Source organism: Bactrocera neohumeralis, chromosome 4 (assembly GCF_024586455.1).
Source record: "Bactrocera neohumeralis isolate Rockhampton chromosome 4, APGP_CSIRO_Bneo_wtdbg2-racon-allhic-juicebox.fasta_v2, whole genome shotgun sequence".
Lineage (NCBI taxonomy): Eukaryota > Metazoa > Arthropoda > Insecta > Diptera > Tephritidae > Bactrocera > Bactrocera neohumeralis.
This window is the reverse complement of record NC_065921.1, coordinates 15,621,212-15,637,975: the sequence shown is the minus strand read 5'-3', so window position 1 is coordinate 15,637,975 and position 16,764 is coordinate 15,621,212. Positions and strand designations below refer to the sequence as shown.

Below are 16,764 nucleotides of genomic sequence, written 5' to 3'. Positions count from 1 at the left end.
AAGTGATGCGCATACCGATCGCTCACCGCATATGTAAGTGAATTGTTGTACAAGTACACGCCGTACTACAACTCGTATTATCATATCCCTTGTGTAGACTTCAAATTATACGAGTATGTGCATTTTGTGTTGCGCGCCTTTGTGGCTTACCAACTGATCTGCGCTTGCTGGTCGGCACACCGATCATTTTAGCACGTCTTACATTGTGGCAATCCCTCGATGATATGCAAAATAAAAGCAAAACATGAATTCTTCGGCGTGCGCGCTATGCTTGTAGTAGGACTGCTTCCAGTCCACGACAGTAGTGTGTGCGGTGAGTGCCACTTTCCTTTGTTTCGCTGTCAGTTATCACTCAACGCCGCAACTCAACGCGTCGTCATCGTCTGCATCGTGCGCGCCTCATTTGCATTATGGGAAACGCTTGTTTGCTGACAAATACTGACAATGCATTCAAATTATTCATCATCCTGCTTGCCATCGATCCCATCGATCCGTTCGATTGTTGGCTATCGTGCAGATCACAAGTGATCTCATGCAGATTACAAGTGCGATCACTGATGATCAGTAAGTTCACAAGTTGTTCGCACAATGGTGGAGTGTGACTTTTTTCTTGTCTTCACTTTTTATGGTCCTCAGGGCATGCTTTGTGTGTGCGCTCGCAGATTTTTTATGATCGCTTGTAGACACTTGGCCTTGAAACGCAATTAGCGCCATCTCTCTGTGGATAACGCACCGCAGACCAAAATAAAATTCTAGAATGTATTCTGGGGAGTATGTACAATTTGATTTGTTGCATGTAAAATTTGTGCATTCCTTTAGGGGATTAAATGCTAATTTTGCTTCTAAAAATAGTTTACAACAAAGAAGCTTAAATGCAAATTTTCGTTCTAAAAATAGTTTGCAACAATGTTGAAACATTTATTTGCGGTTAGATGCTTATAATGTCGAATTGAATATATGTATATATATTTTTTTTAATTTTCGTAAGATAAGTCTACAGAGTTTCAAATCAATACCATTCCAAGAGTTTTAAGACTTGAGGTTGGATGGTTATTTATAGATGAAAATTCGATTAGTTTTAGAAACTTAGAACAATCTAATCAACAAACGTTTGTCAACCAATTGCTCGCTGAAGAATCTCAAATCTAGAACTATTTCTCAATTCAACTCTTAATTAAAGTTCACTTTAAAATCGGGATATTTTCTTTACTTTCTCTTCTTAATACTTCCAACGAAGTGTTTAACAAAATTCTCGATCTGTTTACTAAAGGTTACGTCAAAGCTGTTGAGAAAATGGTGTTACGTGGGCTGCCTTTTATATTTTGGAATTTGGCAATCTTAGATTTGCAATCTGGAAACTCACAACTTTATCGTAAAGTTGGACATTTTTGACGAAGCGCTTTGACATATGACCGCTACTTGTATTGTTTACAGTAACTTAAAATATTCGTCTCAGCTAAAAAATGGAATTAAAACTTGAATTGTTTCAAGCACTGTTTTACTTACAGTAACTTAAAATATTCGTCTCAGCTAAAGAATGGAATTAAATCTTGAACATTTTCGATAGCTTTTTGTATTGTTTACAGTAACTCAAAATATTAATCTCAACTAAAAATTGGAATTAAATCTTGATCATTTTCGAGCGATAATTTTTAACACTTTAAGACATGGATTAACTCAGCAACAGTGCATTGTTGAATTTAGTTCAACTTTTAACGATGAATATACATAAAGTAACAGTGTTTATCGATAGTGTGGTGAATGTAATCAAAGTCGTAGATCACTCCAAGACGAATTTCGTGAAAGTCGTCCAAATTCAGTTGTTTTTCCGGAAACCAGTGATTATCATTTGAGTTATTGCAAAATTCAGACAACTTTAGGCATTAGTATGACCAGCAAATATTCAATATTGCAAAAATATTTTGTGTGTATTGATTGTTCAAACTTCATCATGAAGACGAATCACAATCAAGACAATTCGAGCTCTCACACATCGACTGAAACCACTGCATTTTTGCGCACTCAAAACATCGATTTGATGAGTAATCCACCATATAGTCCAAACGTGGGATCGAATGACTTCTTTTAATTCCCATACGCAAAAATAAACTGGAAGACCAACGTTTTTCGATACCTGAAGAGAGATGATTAATGCGTTCAGAGCGCGTGCTTTGGAGATACCTCAAACAAATTAGCAATAGTGCTTCGACATTTCGTTCAAACTCAGGCCAAAGTGTATAGATCTTAATGGAGAATATTTCGAAAAACCTTAAGCGGTTTCGGTGATAATTATTTGCTTTTGTTCTCGAATCCCGAATTATAAGAACAAGCCTCATATCTGTAACATTTAGCTCTAGTATTTTAAACCACATTGAAAATCAGAAATGTGAAACAATGCTTACGATTACTGGAGATGAGTCTTGGATCTATGCTTACGACCCGGAAACAGACGGTCAATCGGCCGAATATCTTTGCAAAGGCGGGCCGAACCCGAATAAACCACGTCAGGTCAGAAATGAAGGTTATTTTGATAGTTTTCTTCGATTATCGAGGCATGGTGCACTCCGAATTCATTTTGACCGGCCAAACTGTCCGGAAATCGACTTTAACAGCTGTCTCCAGGATTGCAAAAATTTTGGCTCAAGAGTATTGGAGCCAAGGGGGATTACTTTGAGGGGGCGGCAAAGATTTTGAAGAATAAATAAGGAATTTTAAAAATATCAACAAAGTCTTACTATATTTTGCCCATAGTGGTATTAGTATTAATTTGGAATCATCATGTATTCCATACTTATATACAAATTAAGCTATATATAACCTCAAAATTCTCCTTTTATTTAAACATTCTGAATCCAGAAAGGCTTATTTTTTATCCGATTTATAGAAACCACATTTGTTATCAGATTAATATTGTCTTCTATTGTAAATCACATATCTGCATTGTACGACTAACCTAATTACCAAATTGTAAAATCACATTCCTTTAGGCATCAAACACTAGAAAAACTCGTGTGCTCTCTACAACAATGCTTCGTTTTTTTCGAACTAAGACACAGATGCTTTCAACTATTTATCCCTTTTAATTTCCTTCAGCGCGCGACACTTGTCACCGCACACAAATTCCAACAGACTTCGCCATTAATTTGTAATTTAGGGCACAGCGGCTTTCTGGCATAGGAATGTCTACATTTACACAAACAACAATGCGCTAAGACAAAGTTTATTTTTAATACAGATTCTAATGTTGTTGTTATTTATGCATTTATGTGAGTTTTACGATTTCGAATGCATTAGGCTGACAAGTTGCCCTTTCAACGTCACAGCGGGCAAATTAAGAACACATCAAGACACAAATTTGACATTTCGCCAGCGACAGGGCGACACATATTTGTACACACATATGTATGTATGTATGCATATATTTCTATGACTTTGTAGCCACATTTTTACATCCTTTGTAGGCAAGTGTGTAGCACAAAAGTAATTGCATTGTTGCACATAGCATTGTGGTATTTTGTCTTGTCATGTCGTATGTGACTTTTCCGAATTTCAGAATCTTTGCTTTGTGACCCAAAAATACACTAAACCCACAAATGTGGCACGTCTACCCGTAGCTGGTTGACAGATAGAAATTATGCTGTAAATCAAATGCAGATACAGAGAACATATTTCAGAAAATGTGTCATGCGATTTTTCACTTGACACAAATTTTTGCGTGAAATAAAAATTTTACGAATGCGATTAATTTCGGCAAATAGAATTTTTAGTGTTTGTGCTTGTAGCGGTATTTCAGAAAATGTAAGTAAATTTTAGATAAATTATGAAAATTGTTAATTCACAAAATTATTAATTCCTAAATTATGAAAATTTTAAAAATGTCCAAATAAATATTTGAAATTATCGAAAGCTTATCTGAAACATTTATTGGCATTTCATGTGCATAAAATTTAAAAACCAATTAATGAAAAGAAAAATATTCGCAATAAATTATTTATAATTATTTTTTATGCTAATCGGGCCTTCAAACTATTAAATTTTCGAAATATTTTGCCTTTATATCAATTCGAAAAATTGAAATTGAAAATTTGCAAGCAATTTTACTTCAATACTGTGCCAATTATTTTATGCGTATATATTAGGGTGGCCCAAACGATATTTTTGAGAAATTTTATTTTGAATTAATTAGTTTTTATAATAATTTTCTTTAGTGGTAAGTTTGTTTTAGTAATGAGCAGACCAAAAGTTAAAAAAAAAATTAAAAACTAAAAATTCAAAAAATCAGCTTTTTCTCAAAAACAGCTATTTTAGAAAATTCTAGAAAACTTTTTCACAATAGCTTAGTTAGATGTTGATATAATTATATGTTACTCGTATTGTGAAAGAAAATTTTATTACCAAATAAACTGAATTGAAAAGTTTAGACAGGTGGCAGCCCTAAAAAAATTGTTAAACATATTTTTAGACGTTAGATGTATGTCTCACTAAAGTTTAGCTAAATGTTCTAATTATTATACTCAGGTATTATTATTAAAAAAAAATAAAAAAAAAGGTTTAAATAGTTGGCAACCCTTTCCTGAAAAATTTTTAGCTAGAAGCCTTCGTAAAACTTTTACTATTCGACATATTGTGTATTAAATCGTTTAACTCATCAAATTTATTCAAATACAAATTTTAAACAGGTGGCAACCCTCTTCTAAATACTCAGCATTGAACTTAAAATTTTTATACTATTGTGATTGATACCAATATTGTAGTATTACTTTATTTTAATACTATTTTATTGTTAATTTAAATAAAAAAAGAGGTGGCAACTCGTCCTAAAATATACAACAATAAGCTTTGAAATTTAATTCTCTTGAGTTTGATACCCATATTGTGGTATTATTTATGTCGTCATAATATTATTTTTTAATTAAAATATATAATAGGTGGCAACCCGTCTCAAAATATTTCACAGCAAGCTTTGAATTTTAAAGCTTTGAGATTGATATTCACATTGTAGTATTCATTAATTATGCTTATTTTTTCAATTTAATTATACAACAGGTGGCAACCTTCCAACATGCTTTTTAAAAAATTGGTTTTGTTGCAGTCAACCGATTTTGCAACCATTATAAAAAAAGGGCAATTGCAAAATTGTTTTTTTTTGGTATAATTAACCGCCCTAATGTCATGTATATACCCACATTCTACAAAGAATTACAAACCAGCATATTTGTCTCAATTTGAATCCGTCACACGTCGAGTCATACATTCTATGCCAATATGTCTGTATGTATGTTTGTGTGTGCGCACTTGTATATCCGCTCTAAGGCGGATGGATATATTTTTAGAACGCCCGCTTGCTCATAACTTGGCCAATGCGATTAACATAAATATGCACACACACACACACAAACAAATAAATGTCAGAGAATTCATAAATTTACATGCATTTCTGGCTGCCTTGTCTGTATGTATACAAATATATGCACACAACTCATAAACCAAAAGTCCATATTCTCTGGGTACTGCACTCACTGTGCGCCTCCGGTGTGTGGCGTGTGGCATGTGGCAAATGGCTTTTAGCGTTCAAACTAAATATAAAGTGAATTATTAGCTGGCATATCTCAGCGCGGGCCGAGGCATTAGCAGCCTGCGTTAATAAGCTTTTTCTGCATATTTTCTATTGGCAATAAAAGTGAGACATTTGTGTGCGTAATGAGTGTTCCTTGGGTGCTGCAGCGGCGCATACAGTGGGCGCCAAATTGGCCCAAATTGTTCGGGCGACACTAGCATGAATCGCTTTTGAGGTCACGGCAGTTCGTCGCGAGTTTGAGTTATATTTATGCCATGACATGCATAGCCCACACTAATATACACACACGTATATATCACATATACAAACATATATACTCACAAGCATTCTTCATGTTGTCGCATACACATAATTTGGCTTCGTTCTTAGTTAATAGCAAGCTTCTAAATGAATTCCGGCCACCTCTTGCCGCAATGAGGTTGACTGGGGTGTCTGCTACCAGCAACATAGTGCCGTTATTATGTATGTGTGCTGAGTTTTATATTTATGCGTTGACATGTGCCACCACCTGTTGCTGTTTTTTAAAACAATTTGTTGTTTATTTGAAAAATACTCATAAATTTTGAATTATTTTCTATTTCAATATTTGTCTAAGTAATTTGGTACAAATATTTGGTGTCTTCTCTTATTTAGGTTTATGAGTGTTTTGTTTTATGTTGAGTTGACAAGTGGTTATGTAGAATTTGGCGTAAAATTCTCGCCTATTTCGAAAATAATTCAAAGTACCTTGCATATTTTTAGGATGAGCGCAGTTAAAAAAATTTTCTGTGAACTAAATCAATTTTTAAGAACTTATTTTGGGTTATAAAAATGAAATTAGTGTTTTTATACCTATTTTCAACCAGCTATAAGTTCTTGAATGCTTTTCGCAACTACCAATAACAATTTTTGTTTTGAAAAAAATTTCAAAAACATTTTTACAAGTAGTATTCAAATACTGTTTTAAAAAATACCGCTTTGAAAGCCTCGCTCTACATTATACCTCCCTACTTTGTTATGATAAGCTGCCAATAAGATTTTTGCATTGAAAAAAATTTCAAAAATTCAACTTCAATATTTTTTTAAAAGAATATTCAAATATTATTTCTTTAACTGTTGTTTCAAAAGACTGGATCAAATATCATATCCTTACTGTGCCTTAACAGCTACGATTGTGATAAGATAGTCAAAAGTCAGCTGTCATTAGGCATTAGGCATTGAACTACAAAATAAATACATGACAAGCAAGTTTGATAAAATTTCTATAACAAAACATTAATTTTCAGCTTTTTAGTACCATTTTTAAATGAATAAGTTCACTTAATATTATTGCTCCGATTAACATACATAGCTTAGTCAGTTGTCAGCTGTCATTAATCATTAAGCAACAAAATAAATACATGAGAAGCAAATTTGCTAAAATCTCTATAATAACACATTTTAGATGGTTTTCAACTTCTTAGTACCATTTTTAATTGAATGAGCTCGCTTATTAATACGTTTTCGTTATTTTTTTATACTAATAAGCAAGGTTTAGGCTTTAAGCAAATATTTTATTTTGCATATTTGACATTTTTTACAGCTTTTATCTCATCAATTCGTTTAAAATGTATTTTTCATGACCCTATTTGCCTAAAAAATTTCATTTTAAGCTATTAACAAATCTTACACTGTATTATAGACCACTGAATGACCTGTCATCTGTCAGCTGTCAGGAGTTAGCTTACAAAGAAAGACTTAATTCTTTTTTAAATTACTGTTGGAAGTTAAACAATGATATTTTATCTACAATGACTTATGAGTACGTGTTCAGGCTTAACTTTGTGCCACTGTTTGCTGCAATTAAAGATTATTTTATTTTATTAGAAACTATTTATGGTATAAAAATCGAGTTTTAACACGTGACATGACGATTTCATAGAAAACTACTCGAGTTTTCAAAATTTAATACAAAATTAAACTCATAATTATATATTTTTGATAAATACTAAGGTGGAACAAAAAATTTGCAAAATAAATGAAACATTTCATTAATTTTTCGCTGACTTTGCTGAAATTATCATAGATAACACAATAACAGTTTCCAACTCCTGACAATACTTTGTTGCTCACGTTCCATTTTCACAACAGTCATTTTTACGTTTGTAGGTCGGATCGGGCTTTATGCAAGATTAATAATTATTAGTTTTCTCAATACATATAAACTCAATTTCGATTGGACCGTGTCAAATAAGTTTACCTGGTCAAGTTAATTGAACCGTGTCACCTTTAATCAATAATGTTTCCTGCTTAAGACCTTATGAAAATATATAGGAGCATAATCGTGACTTTAATTTTACCTCGATTATGTTTCCTGGTTTACTACAGACATAATGAAAATACAGGAATCTAACTGTGACTCGATGAATATTCTATCCGCTGTTTTCATAGTGCCAAGCTTTGATAACTAAACATGATTCCATGAAAATGTTCACCATCCCTCGAGTAACTAATTTTTCGATTAGGCATACTCCAAACTTTGAATATTGAGTCACTAATGTTTCGAAGCAAGTATAGAAGGGTCTCTGGGGCTTATGACTCATATAATATGATTGAATAAATTCACTGGAAGTGTGTAGCAATGTTGCAGAATATATTTCAATTTTGTTTTTTATTAAAAAAAAAAACATTTTTACTTAAAAAAAATAAAAATATTTTTTAATTCCATGAATAATTCTGCAATTACAGGAATTGCTATCTTATAAGCGAACTGCAAATGAAGACTCTTTGTTCCAATAACACACTTCCTGTTAAGTCACAGTTGTTTATAGTTATTCTGTGTTTATAGTTATTCTGTGAGTTAAGAGAACACTGATTAAAAGTGAGCGACTTATAGTAAATTCTCAAAAAAAATTTAAATTCAAAAAACCTAAAAAAATATTTGGCAACAAAATAAAAAACAAATAAAAAATAATGTCGTATTTAAGAAATAATTTAAAATAAAATTAATAAAATATATAAAAACAACAAAAAAAAATATGAAACTATACAAATATAAAAAAATATTATTAAACGTTTATAAAATTAAATTAAACATAATATTAAAACATATTAAAAATAAATAAATAAAAAATATTATAAAAAAATATATAATTAAATGTTTTAAATTAAAAATATATAACAAAATATTAAAAAATATTTTAAAAAATAATTTAAAAAATTAAATAAATAAATATTTTAATTTTATAAAATAAAAAAATTAAAAAAAATATTATTAAAACATATTAAATATAAAAAACAATTAAATAAAAAAAAAAATAATACTAAATGTTATAAAACAAAAAAATATATAACAAAATTTTATAAAAAATTTTAAAATATATTTAAAAAAAATAAATAAAGGCTGTTAAAAAATTATCAACAAACAACAGAAGAATTATCAACAAGAAACAGAAGACAGCAAATCAAATTGAAGTTTAAATGTCGCCAGAGCGCTTGTTAAATGCGCGATAAAAAAATCCATAACATATGCTTGGACTTAAATGAGCGCTAATTATTACCCAAAGTAGAATATTTAAACGCGCACACTGACAACTGACGGCACGAGCCCAACTAGCGGTGTTTATAACGTGTGAAATTCAATTTTTATGCGACATCGTGGGAGCAGCCACAAAGGCGGTTGAAAGATGATTGCTAGTACAGCAAAAGCGCGCGAAAAATAAACAAAAATTACTTTATATACTACTCAGTAAATATACAACTATACATATGTATATATTTGTATGCATGCATGTCTGAGAATATTGATATGAAGTCACACATGTGCGCGCAAATCAGCGAAGACAAAAGGCAGATGATTCAGACGCTGCGCAAATAAAGCCAAACGATTGCATTTAATCTAGCACACATATATTCGATTAATACTAATAACAAAAACAATAATTTCAGCATGCTTTTCGGTGAATCAAAATTGGGTTGTGCGCTTTGATTTTATTTACAAAATAATTGTTTTGTATTGGTTAAGCAAATATCACTCATACGCCTGGGCGGCTGTGGTTAAAATGGATCAAAGCGCTTATCAACGCATCATGCAAATATTATTATTATCATTATTTTTAATTCTAGCAGCTGCGCGATTAACTGTGTAGTTTTCACGCCGCATCGGCTGCGGCTATCTGCCTGTCTGGACAAGCTGTTTGTGGTTTTTATTTATTCTTTTTGCCGTTGAGCGAGCGTACGTGGGCGTATTCGTACGCTGAGCGTAGCGGTCAGTGCCAAGAGGCAAATTCACACATGCATACAGTGACACGCTGCGGAAATGTAGAAATATCAATATATACAGTTATACGAGTATACCCCCACATGTATAATTCGCATTTAGTATTTTTTCATGCGCACATTATAATTTTGACAGCACGTTCAGGCGAAAATTACTCGCCTCAGTCAGCAATTGTATTCGAAGGCGTAACACGATTTTGGCGCGACCTTTTTTTCCGTAGCGTGAACTTGAAAGTGTTAAATGAAAAGCGTAAAGCAATTGAAAGGGAAAAGTTTTCGATGCAACACGCCTTCAATTAAATCAGAGGCTGGAAAAAGTTGTGTTAATTTTTGGTGATTTTTTTAGTGAATTCATTAAAAAGAAAATATAATAGTGTGTGCAACTTGTTGCATGCGCATTGGAATAAATAAATAAATATTTATAAGCAATTTAGTAGCCGTTTATTTATATTTGTAATGGTTTGCAGTCGGTGAAAAGTGCAAAATTCTGCGACATGAAGAAGAAAAATGTGAAAGAAGCGATTAAATAAGGTGAAATTAGTAAAAATTGTATTAAATGGTGCAAACGCAATAAGTTAAATATTGAAAAGACAACAAAACCAAAAGCAAATAAGAAAATGCCGAAAGTCTTTACGTGTTTTAGCGGGCTGAGGTAAATTTATTTCAAATATTTTAAAGTTTATATTGAAAATGAAAAAAGTAAAATTGAAAATATTTGCAATGTGGAATACATAAATATATTTTTTTATAATTTTCTGGAATATTTCTTATGGTTTTATAAATTTTGCAAAATTAAAAAAAAAATTTTTTTATAAAATTTTTTTTTTGTTTTATAAAGAGATAATAAAAATTTTTTCGTAAAAAAATAATCACATTAATAAAATATTATAAAAATTAACATAAACTATATTTTAATAATTTTTTTTTTAAATATTATTATATATAAATAGAAATTTAATTTATAAAATAAAAACAAAAAAATTAAGAAAACTAAAATAAAATGTTGTGCAAAAAATAGAAGAGTTGCACCGAAGCTCTAATCTCCCTCACAGTCTCGTTTCTTATAACATAAAAGCGTATAATAAATATTTATACTGATTTTTGATTGGTCAGTTTGTATGGCAACTATATCACATAGTGATCCAATCTTGATAATGCATTTGTTAAATGTAGGCTTGCTTTAAAAAATCAGTTTCGTAAAATTTTGTAAAAATATCTCAACAAATAAAAAAGTTATCCATATAAGAATTTGATTTTGATCATTCAGTTATTTAATAATTATTAATTATTTAATTATGAAAAATTACATTTTCCAAAGAAATGTGATAATTATTTAATCTGTATCACTGTGCCAAAAACTAAACTATTTTGCGCAGAGAACATGAATTTATAGAGTAAAAATATCAATAAAATCCTGATTAGATAGAATTTTTATATCAAACAAATTTTTGTTGTACATCATCACCTAAAATGCGAGCCACGTATTATCAAAAAAATCGAAATTGAGTTTTTTACTGCTTACGATTCTCTACATCATATTACATATTACATATAACAATTTTCAGCTTCCGCTGTCAAACATAACCAATGTATAACCAACATATAACCAATATATAACTAACATATAACCAATATATAACCATTTTATAACCAAAACTCAAATTATTTTTCAGTAAGAGTGGTTTCTATTATATCGTTTTGCTTCGCCTGTTAACTTAAGAAAAGTGGTATTACGTTATTTTGCATTTTAGGTGACGATATATAACATTTTCTTATTTCCACATACACGCAAAAATAAACATGTTCCGTCACTTTAGTCGCTTGTCAATTCACATTCGCGCAATGTGACGTCAATCATAATCGGTGTTCGGTCGCTGTCTTTCAACTAGAAATAATTCATGCTAATTGGCGAGTTTTAGATTTCATATGACACTTAGCACTTTTTGCATATTAGGCGTCATAAACAAAAATATATATTATTTTTTTAAATAAAAAATATGTATTTTTTTAACTAAAAAAGATATATACCAACAGTTAAATGAATAACAAAATTAAAAAAAAAAATATTTTAAAAATATAATTTTAAAAATACTAAAATTTTCAACGCGTTTAATTCGAAAATATCTTGTTTGGAAAATACTACATATATCATATCATAAATATATCATTCACTGTCAAAAAAATCAAAGAAATTTACTGACAGCTTAGACTTGTCTATATATTTATTTTCTTTTGAGTCAATTTAAATATTTTAAGCATATTAATGTGTTTTTAAAAAGATATATTTTTATTGTTTGTGAGAAGTAAATGTTGCTAATGATTGTTTGCCTCTAAAATTGATGTTTACACGTTTAAGTGTTTGGAAAATACACAATACCTATAGAAAGTTTAATTTATTTGTGAAATCTCAAAAAGTGGTTTTCACGTTGTTTTGATTTTCTCAATTTCAGTAATTCTAAATTGAAAAATATATATCAGATAATTTATTTTAATTATATATGATAACTCTCTAGCGATATTAGAGAGTACTGAGTATTAGTTTTAGACAAAAATATTCCATACACACTCGCGTCAGCAAATTAGATTGTGTTGCCAGATTCACTTAAAATTGGATAGTGATATAGTTTAAGGTTTTTGTTTATATGAAAAATAAAAAAGTGGTTTTAACTATCAAAGTGACTAAACAACTACGAATCATGTTATAAAATTTAAGTCAAAAAAGCTTACCAGGCCATAGACGCAGAGTAGAATATACCCTTCTATATAGTACGCTGAAAGTATGAAAAAATAAGTTTAAAAAAATACAAATATTTCATTAATTGGGTTATATCATTTTAAAATATAACTTTTCGAAATAGATATCGAATGTATAAATGATTCAGCATTTAGCATGCTGGCAGTCTAATACCTAAATCCAGACTTAACTCGACTTAAGCTAATTTTTCATATGAAAACAGATATATGTATATGTATGTATATAGTACTCCTCATTCAATTGTACTTCAAAAAAATATGAAATTGCGCTGGAGATGTGATTGATTTAGTACGAAAACAGTTTTTGACGTTTCCTTGTTTCATATGAGTCAAAAATTAATTAAGCTAAAGGTGTTTAATTGAGGACCTTCTTCAAGCGAGTGTCTCAGATCTCAACAAATATTTAAAACAACCGATCGACTTAATAAATATTATAATTTAAGCTATTCCAATTTAAAAAGTAGACAATTAGTTAATTGAGGAAATTAGACAATTAGTTAATTGACTAAATAAGGCAGGTAAATTACCAAATTATAAACTTAATTAATGAAATTAAGAATTTAATTTTCATTGATTTATTTCATTTTGAAATTAAGAATTTAATTTTCATTGATAATTAAGTTCTTAATTGGTTAATTGACTAAATTAAGTACTTAATTGACTAAATTTAGGAATTGATTTTCTAAATTAAGAACTTAATGGCATAAATTGAAAAGTTTATTGACTAAATGAGAAATTGAAATTAAGAATAATTAAGTTCTTAATTGGCTAATTGACCAAATTAAGTACTTAATTGACTAAATTTAGGAATTGATTTTCTAACTTAAGAACTTGATGGCGTAAATTAAAAAGTTTATTGACTAAATGAGAAAGTTAATTTAGAGGTTAATTGACTAAAGGAAGTAGGTGATTGACTCAATTTATATGTATAATAGTATTTTTTGAATTAAGTCATGTTTCAATACTAGCTCAACAACAGTGATTTATATTAGAAATATAACTATCGTTTGCAGTTGACTAAGTTAAATGGTTAATTGAGTAGTTCAAGAAGTTAATTGGCTCAATTAAGTTGATAATTGACTGAATTCGGTGGATAATTGGCTAAATAATGAAGTTAATTGGATAAAGTTAATAGTTGATTGACCAAATTATATAATAATATTTTTTGAATTAAGCGTTAAATAATAACGATTTTTTACAATCAGGTCTTAATGCTAGCTCAATAAGAGTGATTTATATAAAAAATATAACTATTTTTTGTGAATATTCAGAGATCTTTATAGAAATTTATCGCTAAAACACTGAGCTATAGTCTGCGAAGCTCAGAAAATTATCAAACTTAGACTTCAAGCGATGGAAAACCTTGAAGAGGGTTTCAATGCAACAAAACGCAAGTCTAAAAATACATATTTTGCTAGCTCAAATAAATATAATTTTCAGTTTTATTAATTTAATTAAACTTTAAAGTAATTTGAATTGAAGATTTGACACTAAAACTGCGATTAAAAAGACGTTAGCCAAATTGGTGCATGGCCGCACAGTTCGTGCTGCACACACTTGTATATTTATGTTTAAATTTGTACTAAGCATGTAGGTATATGCACATCTAACGCTTGTGGCAGCCATGAATTTGACGTTTCAATTTCAATGTCGTGCCATTGCGCTGCTGATTGCATTTCTTTCGAGCATTTCACGCGTACAGCGGCTTGCAGGCAAAAGGCAACGTAGAGCACGTACACACACATATGTATATATATAAAATATCTGTATATGCATTATCAACCAACTAAGCATTAGCCACACTAGTCCCAGCAGCGGCAGCAAGCTTGCATACATTATATTACTATTGTATGTGGCTCTTGTCATTGCACTTAGCTACACTTGCGCGCGGGCAAAATGAGTATAATTTTGCTAAAAACAAAGTTGCAAAAATACCAAAATTGCATGGCATTCATTAAACGAGTGTACACGCCTTTGCCGCTGACTGACTACCCGCCTGTTGGCCTGCCAGCCGGTTGCATGAAAGGCAACACGGCCTTTTGTGTAAATTACTCAGCAAAGCGGGCAGCGCTGCCCGGCGCCCACCACCACAAACACAGACGCGCCGAACTGTTAAGCCAAGTGTGGTTGTGTCTGGCGTTGGTGGCGGCAAGCAAATGCACTTTACGCCAGAATGCGCAATTTACTTCAGCAAACATGCTGCACGCGAAGGTTTAGAAGCAACAAGAGCCAGAACAACTAGAGAAACAGAAACAGAAACCGAAACAGACGTCAGTGACATTAAGAGAGCTGTGCATGCACGAGTGCTGGTGTGGTGCTAATGCCGTCAACGGCAGTTCGTTGTACAAGAATACATCTACATATACATATACACGTACATATATAAATCTCTACATATTCACTATTTGTTGACTTTGCCGGCTTTTGCCTCACTCTCAACTCCAGTGCGGCATTTTCAGCTTGGCTGCCTTCAGCAAACAACACATGCATACAAACAATTAGTAACATAAATGTATATGTGTGTGTGTGCATCACCGCTTGCTGCACCTCTATTGCAACATAGTCAGCGTTGATGTGCGCCAGCATACAATCACTCAGTATCGGGTATCAGTTGTCAGTCAGCGAGTCGAAAATGTTGCAAATGTTAAGAATAGCTCATGAAACTTAAGCACAACAACAACAACAAAAAGGTGTGAAATTTCATACAACGACGATGTTTATTCGTTTTTATATTTTTTTTTTTTTTTGTTGTAGCTTGTAGTAAAGTGAACACAATGTTGCACGTAACTTGCTTGCAACAACCTTAACCAAGGACGTTGGCGCTCAACGAAGCAGAGCAATATACGTACAAGCAATATATAGCAACAAAATAAAATAAAAGTAGTGAACGACCTTTGCCGCTCTTCTTGCGCAATTTTTTCACAACGGAGACGCTAGAAGCTATCCTTTGTCTTCAACTTGCAACTGAAATAATTTTTAGAGCAAAAATTACAGTTTGAAAACACGTATGACCAAACCTGTAAATATTTAATAATTTTTTTATAATTTTTATGTTTTTTTTATATTTTTATAATATACATACATACGTACATATATACTATATATATATTTTTGAATTCATTGAGCCATTTTTTTATTCCCATCCCCATCCTTCAATATAATCCAATATCATTAAACTTAGCCATAATTTTTTTATATTTGATTTGTTGTTGCTATAATTTATGCTTATGCTGAAAGAAATTTTTGCGCAATCGGTGCCGACAAACAAAGAATGAGTGAAGGTATGAATGAATTGCTCGCTTGTGTTGCTCTGTTAGGGCAGCGCAACTTCACACAAAGGCGATTAAAACAAATACAAAGAGTTGGAATGAGTGTGATGGCAAAGCAAAGAAATGCCGCCAGAAGTTTGAATACTGACCCGCGTAGAGTTGAATATTAAAAACCTTAATTTATTCCTAAAAAATTGGATTTAAAAAATATACACCGAATAGACTTTAATTTTGAAAATCTTAAAAAAAATCTCAAAAAAAATTCAAATAAAAGTTTGAAATTTTAATTTTTAATTTAGAGTTGAAAAAATATTGAAAAAAAAATTTCTTACAAAAAAATCTCGCAAAAAAATTAATAAAAGTTTTAAATTTTAATTTTCAATTTAGAGCTGGAATATATTTTTTATGGAAAATTTATTATAGAAAATATTTATTTGTCGTCATTCGTAACAAAATATAATCAAAATTATAACAACGTAAAAAAATTCTTACGGAATTGTTTTAATTAATATTAATTTTTTTAATTCTGAATTATTATTTTTTATTATTATATACATATTTTATAATCATTTAGTTCTATTCGATAAATATAAAACAAAAATTATTTTTTTTGTCATCATTACAAAATATTATCAGTTCTTTTAATTAATTAAAATTAAAATTTTTTAATTAATTTTGTTTTTTAATTTTTTATTTATTAATTTTTTCGGAAAAAAGTATAGTTTCATTAAATAATTTTAATTAATTTTTTTTTAATTAATTCTATAATTATAATTTATTGCGAATTATTTATTGATTTGGTTTCTACGGAAAAATTTATAACTAAAAATATTTATTTTTCATCATCATTACAAAATATATTGAAAACGTTTAAGAAAATGTCACATTTTTAAAAGTATTTTAATTAATTTTAATTAAAATTGCTAA

General features: G+C 30.2%; 1 protein-coding gene and 1 long non-coding RNA gene across 5 annotated transcripts in view; one reads left to right on the top strand and one right to left on the bottom strand.

Annotated features, from left to right (window-relative positions):
• The window catches only part of LOC126756186 (uncharacterized), a 172,473-nt gene extending 159,886 nt beyond the window's left edge, over positions 1-12,587 (bottom strand). The window contains exon 1 of the long non-coding RNA XR_007666552.1: positions 12,542-12,587. This is a non-coding gene — a long non-coding RNA (uncharacterized LOC126756186). The remainder of the gene's footprint in view (positions 1-12,541) is intronic.
• The window catches only part of LOC126756170 (protein Shroom), a 317,073-nt gene that overhangs the window by 242,970 nt on the left and 57,339 nt on the right, over positions 1-16,764 (top strand). The window lies entirely within an intron of this gene.